A 17,468-nucleotide genomic window follows, 5' to 3' on the forward strand; every position below is an offset into this window, starting at 1 on the left:
GGGCTTGAACTCACAGACCGCGAGATCATGACCTGAGCCGCAGTCAGATGCTCAACCAACTGAGCCACCCGGGTGCCCCATAACTCTGACAATTATTAACAGCATTTTGCCATGACCTTACCCAGGTGATGCAGCCAGCGATGACAGAGCTGGCCCTCCCATCCAGGTGTGCATCCCCTGGGTCATGTGCTCTTCACCTTGGTGCCCCCCTCACCTTTGCCCACCAGATAAGGATGAGGAAGGCACACGTACAGCACCATTCTCTTTAATGCATGAGCTTCCTTAAGCTGCCTTGGCTGTCGAGTTTCAGGCCAATTTTCTCATGTTCTGGGGTCAGTTCACAGCCATGACAAGGGAAGAGCTGGGTGCCACATCACCGACTATGAGGAACATAACCCATGACATGTGTCTCAAAGGCTAAAGGGAGACCAGAAATGTCCCCAGGGCCAGGCAGGCCCACACTCAGCCTGCTGGTGGTTTGACCATTGGGATTCTATTTGCATTCGCTCTGTCCTCCCAGACAGGAACAGGCCTTTTCAAATGGGCTTAGCTCTCCAAATCCACTCAAAATGTCACAAAATTAAATGAATGGTTTCTTAGACACCATGGGGAGTAGAAACCCAATAGCAAAACACTAATGGTTTCCTTTGCAGGAAGCCCCTTTGAGGATAAAAGAATTCATCTAAGAGTCAGACCCCTTCCTGGCTGGGGTGTCCGTCTGTCAGATGACAAGCCGTGGGGAGTCAACAGCACCCTCACCCCACTCCATCTGTGATCCCAAAGAACAAGAGAGGAGCTGGCCAGACGGAAGCAAATCCTGATCCTGTGATTTCAATTACAGGGAGGTGAAAAAATTATTTGATATCTGAGCTTGCTAAAGGCGCCCATTCCTTCGTCTCCAAAGATCTTTCCTGCTAAACTGAACAAAAGAGGAAAAAGAAGTTTCGATGCATATTGAGGGGAAGGGGTAGCGGAAAGAAAGCGAGCACAGCAGGCGGAGAGTTGATGACAATGCAGACAAAAGAAAGAATTTCTTAAGATTCTTTCTAAGAAATGGGATTCGCACTGTGCCCTTTCTTTTATTAGGACATTTCTCCTCCTTTCCCTTGCTCTGTATCTCTCACGCCAAGAATTAGATTTGGGTGTTTGAAGCGATGTTGATAGCACAGAGTTGGTTGTTAGTCTCAAAGATAACGTCACTTCGGCCTCCTCCACGTCTGGACAAATGTGAGAGCAGACCTGTGGCCGCCCTGGCTTGGGTCCCCACTCAGCCCCTGGCAGGTATCCACCACTGTTATCCTGGACACTGAACCGGCTTTTGGCAACACTCTCCTCTACACCTGAATGAAGAAGCAAGGCCTCTATTAATTGCAGCCCTTGCTGAGGGAGACTTCTCGCCAGTCCCAGGCTGTACTTTATACTAACTATGGGATCCCAGAGACCAGCATCCAAACCTGCCTTGACCTCGAGGAGCAGGAGGGCATGGAAGTCATCCAAGCTCTCTGAGCCAGTTTCTTCAACTGGCAAATGGAACAAGTCAAAACTTACCCAATAGGACTGTGTGAGGTGGAAATACATATACACTACTTGGCTCACAGTAAATGTTCAGTACTTTGTACCTCTAGAAATCAGTTTTCCTCCCTGTAAAGAAAGAGTCACCATAAGCAAGGCTTTTTGAAGTAAAATCCCCTGTTCCATGCAAGCTCCAATTACAGCATCGAGTAATGGTGAAACAGATTCGCCTCCGTGTCCTGCTGCTGGTCCAGCCTTGTCAGCATTTTCTCGAACTGCCTCTTCAGCTCTGTGTATAGTCAATAAAATTGTTACATCACTGTTCAGTGATGAAAGAGAGTAACCTCAGGTTACAGGGTGGCTGAGAAAAATCATCTCATTTCTAGTGTTCTGCTGTCCAACGTAGTTACCACAAACATGTTGCAGTGCAAAGCTATGTAACTACAATAATAACCATTACATAATTGGAAACAATAATACTTTAATATAGGAACACATGAGGGGGAATTAGCCATGTAAAAATTCTGGCATGTTTGCTCTAAAAATTAAATCATGCTACCTTAGAGTCACGCATTATAAATTTGGTCTCTTCATCTGGGCTGTAAACTTGCCAAAGGCAAGAACCCTTTCCAACATCTGTGAGCTTCCTTCAGCATCTGCCACTTTGGGCTGGCAAACAGTGGTTGCCTAATTAACATTTGTTATTTGGCTGATTGATTGATTAATTAAAAAGCAACGATGATTCTTTGTCTTGAGGCTTCCAAAGCTGAAATAAAGGGGGCACGATTTTCCTTATTGCCCGGAGGCCATGATCTCATGGGCTAGGAGTTTGGGCGCCATCTTTGCGTGACAGTCATTTCAAAGAAACCCCTTGCTCAAGACCAAAGGAAGCCCACTGGAAGCTGGGAACTGGAAACGGTGCACCTCGCTCTGACCCTCTTGCAGGTACAGACTCATCTCCCTGCCTTACTTCTCCACCAATGTGTGTAAGCTGCTCACGTCAGGACTCTGCAGAACAAAGCTCAGACCCACGTTTGCAGTAAATGTAGGCTGATGAACAGTCAAGCCCAGGGTAATTAATGGAGACTCATCACAGAAGTTCCCAGAAATATCAAGGAAATTCCAAAAATCTCAGGAGATGTGATGAGCAAAGAGCAGAGGCAGGTTGGGGTGTCAGGAATATGGGTTTGGTTGTAGAGCCTATTAGAACAATCTCTGAACTGAGTCGGCCTGGGTTCCACGACTGGCTAACATGGCAAAAGCCTCACAGGGCTTTTGTGTCTGAGCAAGGCCAGGAGCAGCCCTGTTTTAGGGGCCCAACCTTCCCAGGCCACCTGATCTGAGTGTGCCTGAACCAAGTCCAATTCTGGCAGCTATTGAAACAGGGCTCTCTGGAGATTATGATGGGTAGAGGTGGGGAGGGAGGGAGAGCCAGAGGACTTGCCGAGGCTCCTCCACTCCTCCCATGCACCCACACCAGCCTGACCTCCACCTGACTGTGGCTGTCCTCTTGCGTCCTGTGGCTGCCTTCATGCATCCTCTGGCTGCCAGATCCCACCTAGCCCATCTTGGAAGTGGGCTGGAAGCACCCATCACCCAGGCCAGCAGCCCTCCACCAATGACTGAGAGGAGGAAGTGGTAGAAACCCCTTAACTCTCACACTTGGGTGGGGTAACTCTCAACTGCATGATCCACACTGGCTTCCAGAGTTCCCCAGTGGGATTGAGCACCAATCTTTCCTGGGGCCACCTCCAAAATAAACTACTTGCACTCACATCCTCGATGCAGGTTCTGCTTCTGCAGCTTAGCACAAACTGTACCTTCACAGTTGACAAATGCCACATGGCCACGCGGCAAACGGTGAGGAACAGGTGAAGGACGTGCTTGTCTGTCACAGAGCCTGCAGGATGTGCATGTAGAAATCAGACTGCTCAGAGCCAGCCGAAGCGGGGAATACAAGCGAGAAGTTCCCTGCCTTGCCTCCCTCTCCAGTGGACAGCAGGCATGGAAACACACCCCATTACCCTGTGAAGGATGCCAAGCCATGGAGGCCCTCATCACTATCTCACACGCCCATATTCCCGTTCTTAGTTCCTTACCAAGTGAAGGAGAAATTCATGAAACTGTCTCCTTGATAGAGATGTACTGACAAAAAAGCATGAGGCGTAGAACAGCCATGAGAAAGACCCCGGGTCTTTGTTGTGCTGACTCCAAAATGGCACAGGGGGCAGTGATGTGCCAACAGACCAAGTCAGGCACGTGGCTGGAGAAGAGCTGTGAGGTCTCAGCCAGGCTGCACACAGGGAGAGCTCTCAGTGCCCAGGATCTGCTTGGAGTAGGGCACCTGTGGCCTGTGGGCATGTGGGCTCAGGTGACCGGGCGTCTGGATGATTCTTTGGTTTACAAGGAAGTATCACTACGCGAGCACCGAGAGCGCTGCCTGGTGCTGCAGAGACAGCAGAAGTCTCCAGATTTAGTGGAACGGCCGGGGACCATGCATTGTCCAGAACAACTCCAGACTTCAGAGCTGACCTAAAATGGGAAGAATCTCCCAGGAGATGTCTTTAGTTCACGTTTCATTGTCACTTTCCAACAGGCCTAGCTGTTCACTTCTGTCCTTTGAGAAATGGACTGCTGTTAGAACTCTCTTTTCTGCTTTGCCTCTCTGGCTAGACTTTTCCACGCAACATTTTTTCAATGAGAAGTGGAAGAGTGAAGGCTCCTCTAGCTTCTAAGTTCTATCAGGACTTTTCTTCATGGGGAGAATCTGGTTTTATCATCTTTGATGTTTCTATATGTATGGGCCTCTTCATTATAAAACACAGGTAACTCAGGGCACCAGAGTAGCTCGGTAGGTTGAGTATCTGACGCTTGATTTCGGCTCAGGTCATGATCCCGACCTGGGATCAGGGTCGTGAGATCGAGCCCCACATTGGGCTCTGCACTGACAGCGCAAAGCCTGCTTGGGATTTTTTTCTTCTCTCTCTGCCCTTCCCCCACTCGCTTTCTCTTGTTCTCTCTCAAAATAAAGAAATATAACGTTAAAAAAAAATTAAAACATCCACAATTCTAATTCCACAGTGTGTTCCAATCAAACTAATTTATATGTTTTCTTTTTCATAAAGTCACAGACTGAACAGTTCGTCCACATACTGTGATACATCACTCCTTCAACTGAGTGGCTCCTACCTGCTTCTGGGTTCCTGACTCTATTGTCTGGCCTGACCAGGCCAGGTAGTCAGTAAAACCTAGAGGAAGGGCCGCATGTGGCACATTGTATTTCTAATAAAAGTCATTTCCTCTTCGTGGTTCGATTTTGTTATTTTGCCTACACGGAAGTAGAACATTTCACGCCCACTGAAGGAAACACACAAAACAATGTCCAACTTTTATTAGTACACACATCCAGGCAACAGCAAATGGGATGGGGTCTTTTCTGGACCACGGGACAAGTGCTGTAGCTATGACAGAGGGAAATACAGAAAAGACTGGGACTACACCAGGCACCTTAGCTTTGGGTAAGCCTCCCTATCACACAGAGGGAGAGAGTTTCAAAGAGCAAGCCTATCCCTTGACATCCCCTGGAGATATTTTATCATTTTTTTTTTCTATTTCATCAGCTCTTATAACCAATGAATACTCCTTCCTGAATTTAAGATTCTGGATATCCATCTATCTTCCAGGGAGAAGGTTTAAATCGGAGCGGTGCCTGTTTAAAATCACACCGACAAGCCTTAATTCATTTCTTTAAGTCTACCTGAAAAAAAAATTCTCTCTTGCCTCAAAGATATCAAGTTCCTGGGTTGACTGTGATTGGACAGATGTGTGACAGGTCGGTGCCTGTGACTGAGAAATGTGTCAGAGCCCCTTTCTCCTCATTCAACATTTTAGAGCCAAAATCAGGAGTGTGTGAGGCTGTGCCTGATTTCTCTGTTTCTCAGAACGAACTCAGGGCACGTTTTTTTTGGAGAAGGTTGAAGGAATATGATCCAAGCTCGTCTCCTGAGAGAGCAGTTTTGTTCTTTGACTGCTTCTGATATGAAGGTGGATGTATGCCATTCCTGTGGATTGCATTAAGAACATCCTCAAGCAGATTCTCCCTCCTTCTCCCTCTACCCCTCCTTCTCTCACCCACTCGCATGCTCTCTTTCCCTCTCCCTCCCCCCAAAAATAAATAAATAAAAGAATATCCACAAGCAGACAAGTTAGGGAAGCCTGAGGACCACCAGGGCTTGGGGTTTATTTTAATTTTGCTCAACCTCTGGAAATAAATGCATTAGCACATTAATTTAAAAAAAAATCACTTGATTCCTAAAAGTGTAATAAATTACATAATTCTGGAATAAGCAGTGATATTCCCACTGCCTACTCGGCTAAAGAAGGAGGCAATTTTTTTTTCTCAAATTACTATTTTAGTACAAAGATTCCAACTGGATCTACAACTTTTTGCAAAGCTGAGAGTAACATTCTGCATTTTTCATCCGTAAATATTTTGAAAGCGCTGACCCATTTCCCAACAGTTTATGGCAGACCAGTTGAAACTGCCACTTCTGTGCACAGGTGCAATTTAAAACCAGCTTTTAGGGACCTGCGTGGCTCAGCTGGCTAAGCGTCCAATTCTTGATCTCAGCTCAGGTCTTGATCTCAAGGTTGAGTTCAAGCCCACTGTTGGGCACTGTGCTGGGCACAAAGCTGACTTAAAAACACATAAATAGGGGCGCCTGCGTGGCGCAGTCGGTTAAGCGTCCGACTTCAGCCAGGTCACGATCTAGCAGTCCGTGAGTTCGAGCTCCGCGTCGGGCTCTGGGCTGATGGCTCGGAGCCTGGAGCCTATTTCCGATTCTGTGTCTCCCTCTCTCTCTGCCCCTCCCCCGTTCATGCTCTGTCTCTCTCTGTCCCAAAAATAAATAAAAAACGTTGAAAAAAAAATTTAAAAAAAAAACAAAAAAAAAAAACCACATAAATAAAAAATTAATAAAGCCAGCCTTTATTTGGATCTAGGTAGTATATAATTCTACTTCTATGTAAAGTTCATGAATTAAAATAGGCATGTTCCCTGATGTCCACATCGTCCTTGGTCGTGCAAAAACTTTGGTGACAATAGAATCATTACTTGTATGCTTCAAATCCTCCATTATAAAATTCCTTAAGAAAATCTGGTAAGCTTCCCTCCTCTGTGAGAGATATAGAGGTTATTGCTTATGTTGGGATTAATATTTATTTAGTGACTCTCATTGTCATCTCTAGACTTCCCTGAGTTTCAGTTCAGATAACAAAACAAAACTCCAAAGAAACTATAGCAACTGTAAAATAAAGTTTACTGGAAAAACTCAAGTGAAAAGCCATCTCCTGAAAATGGCAATTACTTAAGGAACAAAAGTTATAAACCTAATGCTGACCTGCATCTAGAAATAAGTTTATGACAAGGTAGGCAAGAAGTGGCCTTGTCACCTTTTGAACATCAAGAAAAGGTCATTGGGATCATCATCGTTAGGAAAATGGGACTGAAAATATTCACATCATGAGTCCATCGTATGAGAGTCGAGACTTTAAGTAGTACCTAATACTTTGGAGTGGAATGTTACTCCAAATAGCAATTCTAAATAATCCAGGTAAGAAGGAAAAAAGATTTTGAAAACAAAAAACAAAAAACAAAAATGGTTGTAATAATTACCTCAGGAAATCTCCAAAGAGCCCAGGTTTTTAGGTGATATGTTGTTAATATGGGTTGGCATCATAGAAAATATTCAAACATCCCTTGAATATTCTTTGAGGTTGGGACTGATGCTATGATTTTGCAATTATATACTTTCATAATTGTAGTTTCAAGTTGAAACAATGCCCATGGTTTCAAAGACTCTCTTGTCTTAGATGTATAATCCTGACCAAATTTCCTTGTCTTAGAACATTCACTGACTCCTCACTTGACCCATACTGAATAAAAGTTCAGTTTGTATAAAATGAAAACTTTGGAAACCTAGCTGATGCCAGCAAGCCAAGCTAATGCCAGGAGTTTTGAATTTTAAATAGTAGAGAAATGGAAAATGCTTCCATGATGCTTCTGTAATAGGAGCATCTATTTTCACAATACAGGGTAGTGCCATGCCTCTGTGGCAGAAAACTATACTCATATATAGATCCACATATCTTATTTGCCATCATGGGCTTCACCAAGATCCTTTGGCTCATTCCATCACCCTAGATGTCTAAACAGTATCTTTAGCTCACTAACATACTTCTTAACCTTACACACACAGACACATCTTTTTATAATATAAAACTAATCCTTAGCCCGAAATCCCACTCTACTCTTCTACTTTGTGATGGAAGTAGGTTCCTGAGTAAGATTTGAAGACTTGTTTTGCCTGAACTTAAAGTAGTTGGAAATAATATCCAGGATATGGAAATAACCTCAGTGTCTATATAATTCAGCGTTCAAAAACAAAGGACTTCTGCTATTTACAACATGGAGGGAATGTGAAGGCATTATTCTAAGTGAAATAAGCCAGACACAGAAATACAACTACTGTATGGTCTCACTTATGAGTGAAATCTAAAATACTGAAATTCATAGCAGCAGAGAGTAGAATGATGGTTACCAGAAGCTGTGGGGAGGAGAAAATGGGGAGGTCATGGTCAAAGAGTACAAAGTTTTATGCAACATAAGTAAGTTCTGAAGTTCTATATTATAGTGCCTGTAGCCAACAATACTATATTGTACACTTACAGTTTTCCAAGAGGGCAGATCTTACGTTACATGTTTTTACAACACGCACACACACACACACACACACACACATAATACACACATACCAATAAATTAGTAATAATAATAATAATGGTGGGAGTGTGAGGAAACTTTGCGAGGTTATGGGTATATCTGTGGATGATTTATGGTTTTTGTTTTGTTTTTATGCTTATCCCTCAACTCATCAAGTTGTTACATTAAATATGTATAGCCTTTCACATGTCAATTACACCTCAGTAAAATGGTTAAGAAAATAAAAGTAGTTGAATCAATCTGCTCAGATATTGCCCCTTTGCTTGTAGTCTCATTGTAGCCCTCAAGGTTTATCAGTAAAAGGTTTGAAAAGTTAAACTTCAGGGAAAACATTTCTCCCTAACACCTAGAACAGAGCTGCACTAACTTGTCTGCTCCCATGTCCTCTGAGCCCACCCCCAAATGGCCTTCTTTCTAACAAGGGGGAAGAAAGAGCCAAGGCGGAGATATGCCTCGTTTAGAAGAGAGAAGGACCAGCCTTCTCATTATAACTGTCCGTGGGAGGGGAAATGGAGAACCAATCCAAAGAGGGAACATCATCCAAAAGATCCACCAGAGCATGATTTTCAAGTAGGATATGCGGGTCAATAGGTTTATTATCATATGTCTGGAAGTTTTCCATAAGAGTGTTCCCTTAGTTTCATTTTTATGTCATCTGTAACCTAAAATAAATAGGCAGTAAACATATTCTAAATTTCCTTGTTAATCATTTTGCAACTGAGTATTGCCACTCTATCCCAGTCCCTGCATTTCTTCTTCTATGTACAAAATCCATTGGCACAAAGTCATCACTTAAGTGATATCATTTAAGAGATAATGGAACCGTTTTTAAACTGTGTTTTGCTGAACCCCAGGAGCACAAGGCATCCACACCCCTTCCAGTGTAAGAAGCACCACAATCTTGTCTTTTCCCTGGTTTGCTTCTATTTGCAATCTTCTATCGCTGCTCTAGAAAATCTATTTTCTTGTGACAGTGGTCTCATTGTATCCCTGGAGTTTAGGTGTTCTTTGACTCCTAGAGGGATAGTATTGACCAGAAATGAGAATGAAATGGGGAGTGGAATTAAGAAAAACGTTCCTACTAGGGTTGAGAATCTCTAGCCAAATAACAATTTAGCTTAAGATCTTAACAAACAAAATGATATTGTTTGAGAATGCATTTGGACTGTTCCAGATAGATCTAATGGCACCTTAAAAGTGATACCAAAATACTAGATTTTATGCTTTACTTGGACAAAAAAAGCCTATGTTTTTGAAAGAAAGGAAACAAAAATGCATGCTTTATTTTGTTAACTAACCAAGAGTGATCAGCAAGGTAGTAGCAATGTAAGTCTTGCTTCTAAGATCCCTTAGTTCCCAATTAAATATGCATGTGCAGACATCTTTCTAACAAGTGCAATGACACAGTGAAGTTACTTTCTTGCCTTATTAAATAGTCACATCAAAATATTGACTTCAGAGTAAAGAAGGAAAAACAAAGCTAATCTATCAATTTGGTAACTCTAGAAAAATGACTCTGATGTGCCAGTGCCTGCTGTAGTTTTCTTTTTCTTTTTAATGTTTATTTATTTATTTTTTGAGAGACAGAGAGACAGAGAGACAGAGAGACAGAGCGTGAGTGGGAGAGGGGCCGAGAGAGAGGGAGACACAGAATCTGAAGCAGGCTCCAGGCTCTGAGCTGTCAGCACAGAGCCCGACGTGGGGTCGAACCCACAACCCGGAGATCATGACCTTAGCTGAAGTCCGACGCTTAACCGACTGAGCCACCCAGGGGCCCCTGTAGTTTTCCATTAAAAACAAATGCAATACTAGGCAAACATATGCAAAAGCTTCTACATTAATGATATAGTTTAAATACGGCCCAAGGACCAAGAGTGTCTGCAACACCCAGGAACTTCTTAACAATGCAAATTGTCAGACCCTTCTTTATTTTTTTATTTGATTTTTTAAATTTAAATTCAAGTCAGTTAACATAGTTTAGTATTGGTTTCAAGAAGAGAACCCAGTGATTCATCACTTCCATATAACACCCAGTGCTTATCCCAAAAAGTGCCCTCCTTAATGCCCATCACTCATTTAGCCCATCCCCCATCCACTTCCCCTCCATCAACCCTCAGTTAGTTCTCTGTATTCAGGAGTCTCTTACGGTTTGCCTCCCTCTCTACTTTTATCTTATTTTTTTCTTCCCTTCCCCTATGTTCATCTGTTGTGATTCTTAAATTCCCCCTAGGAGGGAAATCATACGTTATTTGTCTTTCAATGACTGACTTATTTCACTCTAGCGTAATACACTCCAGTTCCATCCACATTGCTGCAAATGCAAGATTTCATTCTTTTTGATTGCCAAGTGATATTCCATTGCACATACATATATCACATCGTCTTTATCCATTCATCAGTCGATGGACGTCTGGGTTCTTTCCATAATATGGCTATTACTGATAGCACTGCAGTAAACATTGGAATGCATGTGCCCCTTCAAATTAGCATTTTTGTATCCTTTGGATAAATACCTAGTAGTGCAATTGCTGGGTCCTAGGGTAGTTCTATTTTTAACTTTTTGAGGAACCTCCATACTCTTTTCCGGAGTGGCTGCACCAGTTTGCATTCCCACCAACAGTGTAAGAATGTTCCCCTTTCTCCACATCCTCGCCAACACCTGTTGTTTCCTCAGTTGTTCATTTTAGCCATCCTGAGACATCCTGAATCAAAATCCCTGGGTGTGAGATGTAGAAAATTGATGTTTTAGCAAGCTCTCCATGCATCAGTTTGAGAAGCAGTGTTCTGCATAGATGACGGCTGATGCACATTAGCAGATTGATAGGACTTGTGTTTATTGGAGACTTAACTCATGTTGTCATAATTCAGAGTTTTCACTGAATGCATCAAGTAGCCTATGAAAGGCCTTTCCCCCTCTTTACTAGTCCCTCTCTGCTCCCATTTTGTCCACAGTAGAGCATGTTACAATGAATCTCGTTTCCCCAGACTTGAGCATTTTAGAAGTCAAACCGAATGCTGAAATGGAACCGTGCTTATATGTCTTAGAGTTCCCAGCAGAACACATGACACCTATTAGATTTTCCACGAACAACCACAGTGTGAATTAGAATCTACCTCCATCAACAAAAGTGGCAGGGTTGCTACATGATAAACCGTTTTGGATAAAGTAAATCCAGGCTATATTTGTTAAAAGAATTCTCATAAAGTGTCATTTTCTCAGATGCTATTGGGTTCTGAACTTATAAATGTAAAGAGATAAAATTTTCACAATGAATCTGAATAAATCTCCAAGAATTTTCTCCCTGCTATATATGTATTACCAGAAACATCTCTAGTTTTCTTCCCCACTACCATTGATTAGCCTACATTGGCTTAGAATTCAAGTTCGAATTTTAAGTGTTAGGCTAAGTGAAATAAGTCCTACAGAGAAAGACAGATACCATATGTTTTCACTCTTATGTGGATCCTGAGAAACTTAACAGAAGAGCATGGGGGAGGGGAAGGAAAATAAAAGTTAGAGAGGGAGGGAGCCAAACCATAAGAGACTCTTAAAAACTGAGAATAAACTAAGGCTTGATGGGGGGTGGGAGGGAGGGGAAAGTGGGTGATGGGCATTGAGGGAGGAGCACTGGGTGTTGTATGGAGACCAATGTGACGATACATTTCATATTAAAAAAATAAAAATAAAAAATAAAGAATCTTGCTCAGTGTAGACACTGTCTCTGGTCCAGATTCCTTAGTTCCTGGTACCGGTTCTGTGTACCCTCCCCTAGGTGCCACGGGCTTTGATGCCCATGGCTGACACCTGTAACATTCTGGAGGGAACTGTCTTCAAAGCACCAGATCTGCTGTCTCTGTAGCTGGAAGTGTCTGGGCATTCACGGATCCAGGGACTGACTGATGAGGAAATTCTAACGCCCTTCACACTCAGGGCAGGACTTTCTCAGGAATGCAATGTAGGGAATTGTTCTGTGGAAGCACACTAAGAACGAGGCTAAAAGCACACCCTGGCTTGGCACCCTCCTATTCCCTGTCCTCACATCCACTTCCTTACTAGTTTCCCTGGAAGCACGTTCTCAATAAATTGGCCATACTGGCATCCTCGACTTAGCGTTGACTTCTAGGAAACCCAGCCATAAGATAGCTGATATGCCAAGACTCATCCAAATTCAGTCAGCTAGAGAAATGAAAGACAGAAAAAAACTCAAATAGGACCTACGTCAGATACACCTTTGTCTTCAAGACTCTTCTTCCTACACCGTAGTTACTTTTCTAAATACATAAAACTGTTAATGTTTTCTGATATTACTGCTGTTATTTCTTCTAGTTATAATCCTTCCGTAAAATGGGCAATGCGCCCAGAATCAACTGACCTATTTAGTTTGGACCATTAACTAGAAATTTAGAATAACTTCTTGCACTGCATCACAAATGTTAGAAACTGCAACAGATGATCTTTTATTGCACAAGTATAATAGGAAATTTTTTTCAGTTTAGTATTAGTCCCAATAAATACATGGGGGAAGATTGGTAATAAGCAAACATTATACTAAATCTCCATGTTTCTTCATATTTAGAATGCTTTTTCAAATTCATCAAAATCATAAATAAATATAGATGACTTGAAGAAAGTCAACTATTATTTTAACACTGGGAAGAGCTAATCACCAATAGAACAATGTTTATGAAAATTAAATAAAATGATATTTCTCCTTCCAATAATCAATAAAAATGTGCAGAACTTTGACATGTTATGAATAATCAGGCATTAGTTTGAAATAGACAAAATTTTTATCCACCTGCATTTCTCTCTCCGTGTTAGAATCAGAAATGTTTTTAAGAGACTCTTAAAAACTGAGAACAAACTGAGGGCTGATGGAGGGTGGGAGGGAAGGGAGGGTGGGTGATGGTTATTGAAGAGGGCACCTGTTGGGATGAGCACTGGGTGTTGTATGGAAACCAATTTGACAATAAATTTCATATACTTAAAAAAAAAAGAATCAGAAATGTTTTTCTTCTTTATCAAAGACTAAAGTTTTGGGGCGCCTGGGTGGCTCAGTCAGTTAAGTGTCCGACTCTTGATTTCAGTTCAACTCATGATTTAATCATTCATGAGTTTGAGCCCTGCATCGGGCTCTGTGCAAATAGCACAGAGCCTGCTCGAGATTCAGTCTCCCTCTCTCTCTGCCCCTCCCCCACTTGCACGCGCGCGCTCTCTCTCTCTCTCGCTCTCTCTCTAAGTAAATAAAAATAAACTTAAAAAAAAGGACTGAAGTTTTTAGGATCATGCAATAATTGTAGACCCCACAGACATTCCTTAAGCAATTGAGAAGTTTATGAACTCTCAGTGATACTGTGGAAGACTACATAAGATCCTCAAGTCTAGGGCAATCATGTATTCCTGACAGGATTGAAAGAGAGAAACTAACATATATATACATATATATATTTTTTTTTTTAATTTTTTTTTCCAACGTTTATTTATTTTTGGGACAGAGAGAGACAGAGCATGAACGGGGGAGGGGCAGAGAGAGAGGGAGACACAGAATCAGAAACAGGCTCCAGGCTCTGAGCCATCAGCCCAGAGCCCGACACGGGGCTCGAACTCACGGACCGCGAGATCGTGACCTGGCTGAAGTCGGACGCTTAACCGACTGCGCCACCCAGGCGCCCCGAGAGAAACTAATATTTATGGAGTGTCTATGATATGCTAGATACTTTTATGTTGATATTCCATTACTTGAGTCCTTATGTAACTTTGGGAGGGAACTTCTGACCAGTGCCATTGTTACTGATCTTTGAGAAGAGGTCCAGGATAATATGGTCATCATATGGTCAGTATGTGCTACATATGCAGCCCAAATCCTGACATATTATACAATCCAGGCCATTCTTTCCAATTTATGGAAAGCCTACAATAGATACAAAAGATACTGTTGTATTCTAATTTTAGAGATCAGGAAAATGAGGTGTCACAAGAGTCCAAAGCTGCACAGTCACGATGTCACAGAACAGGGTTAGAGCTGATACTGTCCATTGGGTATTAACCACAATGTCTTCCCACATCATCAGATTTTGTATTCAAGGTGGTGAACTGAGCACATGTCTATGCTTTTGTTCCATTCTGTGGGCCCCTTCAGAAATGATGTTACTCATTATAAGTCTTTATTGCTGTTTCCTATTTTAGTTATGATAACTATTATTTTAATATAAACTTAAAAAAAGAAATAGAAGTATAGCACCAAAAGCCATCATGGAAACCATTAAAAGAGGAAAAATCAAGAAGCGTTAGAAGAGTGGTCTCTTGAGGGATCTGGGTGGCTCAGTCAGGTGAACATCCAACTCTTGATTTCAGTTCAGGTCATGATCTCAGGTGAGATCGAGCCCGAATCGAGCTCTGCACTGGGCATGGGGTCTGCTTGAGATTCTCTCTCTCCTTCTTCCTCTGGCCTTCCCTGGTTCTTGCTCTCGCTTAAGAAAAAATAAAGAAGTGTGGCCTGTACATAGTTTGAATTTTTGTTACTATGTTCAATTTCTATATTTTTTTCATAAAGAGAGATAAAAGGAAGAATGAAAAACAAGGAAATAGAAAGATGGAAAGAAAAAGAAACATGCATGAATGTCCACACAATAGAATATTATGCAGCTGTCCAAAAGATGGAGGCAGATTTATTGTCCTGGCATGGAAAAATCCCCAAGACATATTACTAAATAGAAAAATAATCCAGGTGCAAAACAATGCCTGTATTCTGGACTTAATTGTGTAATACAAAATTGTCAGTATGTGTAATGCCTAGGTAAGTGGGGAGTGAGATGTACCCCAAATCTACCACTCCCATGAGGAGTAGGATTGAGATTGGAAACAATTGGAGAGGAACATTTATTCTCTGCTTGTTAGATGTGAATATCTCTATACAGTGTCTACCTCTATACCATATACTTCGAGACTACTTTTTACAATAAACTTGATTTATGTGGACAGGTGTGGGTTTTTTTGTTTGTTTTTTGTTTTTTTAGAATGTTTAGAAATGAATAAGACCCTGGGCCAGCAAGGTCCTCTGGGAAGCAGACACGGAGACATCAGGAGTGCAATTGTCTCCTGGAAATGAGGCTGGTATACCATCAGAGGGGAACAGAGCGGAACTAGGAAACAAGACTTCAGACAACCAGGCAGATCTCTCCCCAGTGCCAGGGAAGGAGGAGGAAGCAGGATTAGGCAAACGGGCTTCAGATCACAATGCATATCTGATAACACCATGGCCAACCCAATGGGAATCCTGAGACACAACCTGTCTAGGGGCTGCCTGGGAAGAGGTCTCCTTGGCTGGGAAACAAAGGAGGGTCACAAAGGTCCCAGCACCTGGAGGGTGTCACCTAGCTTGCAGCTGATCTGCAAGTTCTTTCGTGAGGAGCCCCAACCCATGCACCTCCAGAGGTGCCATAAGCGCAGGTTCTTCCTCAGATGCCCCCCTGTCAGGAGCCACTTCCCACATAGGCAGGCACCCAGAGCCAACATCTAAGGAGGCCATATTCTAGGGTGAGGGCTAGTGCAGGTCAGACTGCCCTCGGCTGCTTTCAGCTTCAGCTTTGTCTCTTCACAATGACAAAATCAAAACTGTTCATAGAAAGATATCACCTTTTCAGTGTCTTATCCTAGTACATCCCAGGACTCCATGTTTCTGTTCATTGATGGGATGGAGACATGATGAAAAGCCAAAGTCTTTTTCATACTTAGGGCAAAGGAATCTTCCCTTGAGAAAAATCCTGAAAATCCTAATTTAAAACTCTAGCACCAGTGCAGTGCAATGCACCCATTGTTTCCAAAATCCTCTGATGGATAACAGTGACAAAAGTTCATCAGGCTTCTTCTCATAATGTCAATCTCTCTCTCTCTCTCTAAAAGATTATACTGCATTTCTCTTCCTTCACATCTTAGTCAAGAGTAACAAATTTAGGAACATTTTCTTATTCTTATCACTTCCTACCTGTACTATAGACTTCCACCCACCTACATATTTTTATGGATTGATTTTTTCCATTTATCCCCACATGATGTAATCAAAGTTTGTTGAATTCTTTTCTCCAGAGAGAAAGAACGACAGAGAGAGAAAGAAGGAAAGAAGGAAAATAGGAAGTAAAGAAAGAGAGGAGAAAAAGAAAAAGAGAAAGAAAGAAAGAGAAAGAAAGAAAGAAAGAAAAGAAGGAAGGAAAGAAGGAAGGAAAGGAGGATGGAAGGAAGAGGAAGGAAGGAAGGGGAAACAAAGGCCATTGTCTTGCTTTTAGTAGATGGGGGATCAATTCTTGATGGGACACATTCTCTTGAGTCACTCAGCAATTCACCTTCACAAGCATACTTCTTTAAGGGAATCAAAAGCATCCTCAGTCTGACCCACAATCAAGACCAGCTTACTCTTTCATAAAGACAAATCCAGGTTTAGTTTTATGTACTTAGTATATTATGTGTTGTCATAAATTCTGGCCTTATTATTTCATTAAAAAAATTTTGTGTTTATTTATTTATTTATTTTTTTTTTGAGAGAGAAACAGACACAGCATGAGTAGGGAAGGGGAGAAGAGGGAGAACAGAACTCTAAGCAAGCTCCAGCGTCTGAGCCATCAGCACAGAGCCTGATGCAGGGCTCAAACCCACGAGCCATGAGATCATGACCTGAGCTGAAGTCAAATGCTTAACCGCCTGAGCCACCCAGGAGCCCTATTTCATTTTTATTCTAACCTGAGAGTGAAAACCCACATTAGGTGCTTGGACAAAGGGAGACCCAAAACCTTATCATCCTAAAAAAAAAAAAAAAGTATGTACTCTAAACTGCTGCTATTCCATCATGCAGTAGGTAATGTTCACATCCACATTTATGGATCCTTTGGTAGACTAGATGGGCTTTGGGCTGGAGTTGCTTCTTAAGGGTAATGTGGTAAATGAATATTTTCCTTGGAAAAAAAAGAAAGCATATAATTCCCTAAGGTGACAGCATTCAGTCATTCAACAAATATTTATTGGGTCCTTACTATGTGCCAATAAAAGTTTATGAGCTAAGGATAAAGCAATGAAAAAAGCAGGTGAAACACCCTACTCTCATGCCAAATGCACAATTCCTGAAAGAAAAAAATTGAATAAGGTTGGACTTCATTACAATTGAAAGCTCCTGCTCTGTGAAAG

Source organism: Herpailurus yagouaroundi, unplaced genomic scaffold (assembly GCF_014898765.1).
Source record: "Herpailurus yagouaroundi ecotype Mexico unplaced genomic scaffold, PumYag 100, whole genome shotgun sequence".
Lineage (NCBI taxonomy): Eukaryota > Metazoa > Chordata > Mammalia > Carnivora > Felidae > Herpailurus > Herpailurus yagouaroundi.